Here is a 2,500-nt window from a genome sequence, read left to right on the forward strand (position 1 = left end):
CTCATGCTCCCTCTCCGGAATCGAACCCTGATTCCCCGTTACCCGTTACAAACATGGTAGGCATATCACGTACCATCGACATTTGATAGGGCAGACATTTGAAAGATGCGTCGCCGGCGCGAGGCCATGCGATCAGCACAAAGTTATCCAGAGTCACCAAATGGGACGACGCAACCCCTTGCGAGGCCGCGCCGATTGGTTTTGAACTAATAAAAGCGCTCTTCCCGATAAAGGTCGGAGCTTCGATTGCATGTATTAGCTCTAGAATTGCCACAGTTATCCAAGTAGGATCGTGTCATCTAAGGAACCTCGACTGATTTAATGAGCCATTCGCGGTTTCACCATGGGACAGTGTGAACTTAGACATGCATGGCTTAATCTTTGAGACAAGCATATGACTACTGGCAGGATCAACCAGATAGCTATCGTTTGCGAGACGTTTTTCCACAACACATCGCGGGACGGGAGACAACGCTCTAGCGAGAGAACGGATCCCGGCATTCCCGGATTTTTTCACATCGGACCGCTCACATTTCCCCCTTCACCGTAAACACGGCGTCGCCGGGAAATCTCTCGATTTGCATCGAGCCGACTGCGTTTTGCAGACCCGTCGCCCGTTCCGAGGGCTGGGCCAGTGCGAGACTTTTATCGAGCCACCAATACTGCTTGGTTGCGTTAGCACTGCGCGTCGCCGCTGGCTTCACGCTACGGACACGTACTTTTACCTTCACTGGCGCGACCTGCGCGCCGAGCCCGCATTTTACCGGGAAGCTAGTCGGGAGACTGAGCCACGCACGGTCAGATCGGGCACATGTCGCTGGCTGCGAGGGAGCGCGGATCCTAGCGTCACATAGAGGCTTCACCGACACTCACCTCCACAATAGTAGATACAGACCGTTTTAACCGCCGTATTTCTGCCCATACCTCTAGTGTTAAACCGAAAAATCGGGTACATAGTCTCGGGGAGGACCGGGGTGCCGCCCCATGAGGGGAGCCCGCACGGAGGGCGCCGGGGGTGCCGCGACCCGGGGGGCGGCGCGGGGGTGTCGGGGCGCATCTACGGGGCTCACTCGCGCGGGCGCCACACTTCCGGGGGGCGCCCCAGGTGGGGTGCCAACTTTGGCGCCCCCGACTAAGGGGCCGCCCCCACTGCGGTTACACGCTTTACGACCACCCACCCGCGTTCCCCACCCCAGGGGGCATGCGAATCACCCGCCAGGGGCGTTCTGGGACCGAGGGCGCCGCTCCGGCACAAGGGGGAGCCAAAACGCCCCGAGTTCCCCCGCGGCCACCTCGACACCTGGGCGGGCGGCGAGGGGTGTCCTGCGATCGGGGTGGGGAGCTCTACCAGAATCACCCGCCAAACTTCACCGGGGGCGTCTCCCGGCGCCCCTGCGCTCGGGTGACGAACAGCGCCCCGGGCTATCCCGGGCGCCCTATGGCGTCCACCTTCGATCGGAAGGGTGATCTCGACTCGGGCTGAGGCGGGCCACAACAATCCGCGGTCACATCGGAGCCGTCCAGGCTAACGAGGCCCCGGCTCACGGGTAACCCATGGGGCTGGACCGGGAGTCCGCCGTTAAAGAAGAAAGAAATGTAGTGCAAACCAGAACCAGTTTTTTTTATTTATTTTATAACTCGACTAATAATCGTCACAAAATTATAAACTTGGTACCTACGGATAGCCCTGGGCCCAACCTAATACAGGATGTCCATAACTATGCGCTAATTAAATAATTAATGGGTATTAAGGTCGGTCTTAGTAAATTGCTATATAAAGTCTAAGACCAGAACCAGTATTTTAAATTTATTTTATAACTCGGCTCCTAATTGTCACAAAATTTAAAAATTGGTACCTATGGATAGCCCTCGGCCCTACCTAATACACCGTGTCCATAACAATGTGGTAATTAAATATTTACTGGGCGTTAGGGTCGGTCTTAGTAAATTGCTATATAAAGTCTATATAAAATTTTACGAATTTAAAAAAAAAATTCCTACCGTCAAAAATAGCGACGCCTAGACCACCACACCTGTTCTGACGTTAAATCCTACTTGCACACACGTGTGGGAATAGATTAGATATCATCTAGAGATAGAATTCCTAATTATTTAATTAAAATAGAGACTCTAGATTTAATAGTTGTGTCATAGTTACATTAAGTCGAATTAGCGAAGCGGAGGCGGGAACTAGATTCTAGATCTAACACTTCGATTGCGATGAAAAAAAAATAGCTTTATTTTAAGGCCGACAAGGCAAATACGGTTTAATTAATATTAAAGAAATAAGTCCGAACACCTACCTTAAGCGAATCATCTACACAACACATGACTAGAAATAATACACGTCCACACGAAGAGCGATTGAAACGGTGACTGCAACGGTGAAAACTTGTACGACGGAAACATGGCGCCTAGGTTATGCCTACTTCCGGTCTGATGAAAATTTTTAATTCATTTTAAATTTTGCGCTCTATTTCGTCCGCGCTTGTCCACTTAA

At 51.7% G+C, this 2,500-nt stretch overlaps 1 non-coding gene across 1 annotated transcript in view; it reads right to left on the reverse strand.

Moving 5' to 3' along the window:
- Positions 1-421, reverse strand: part of LOC131928534 (small subunit ribosomal RNA) — a 1,846-nt gene extending 1,425 nt beyond the window's left edge. Inside the window, exon 1 of the ribosomal RNA XR_009383792.1 lies at positions 1-421. This exon is cut by the window's left edge and continues 1,425 nt beyond it. This is a non-coding gene — a ribosomal RNA (small subunit ribosomal RNA).
- Between the last annotated feature and the right edge of the window lie 2,079 nt (positions 422-2,500).

The sequence above is a fragment of the Physella acuta genome, unplaced genomic scaffold (genome assembly GCF_028476545.2).
Source record: "Physella acuta isolate Inbredline_101_S28 unplaced genomic scaffold, ASM2847654v3 ptg001516l, whole genome shotgun sequence".
In the NCBI taxonomy this organism is placed as follows: domain Eukaryota; kingdom Metazoa; phylum Mollusca; class Gastropoda; family Physidae; genus Physella; species Physella acuta.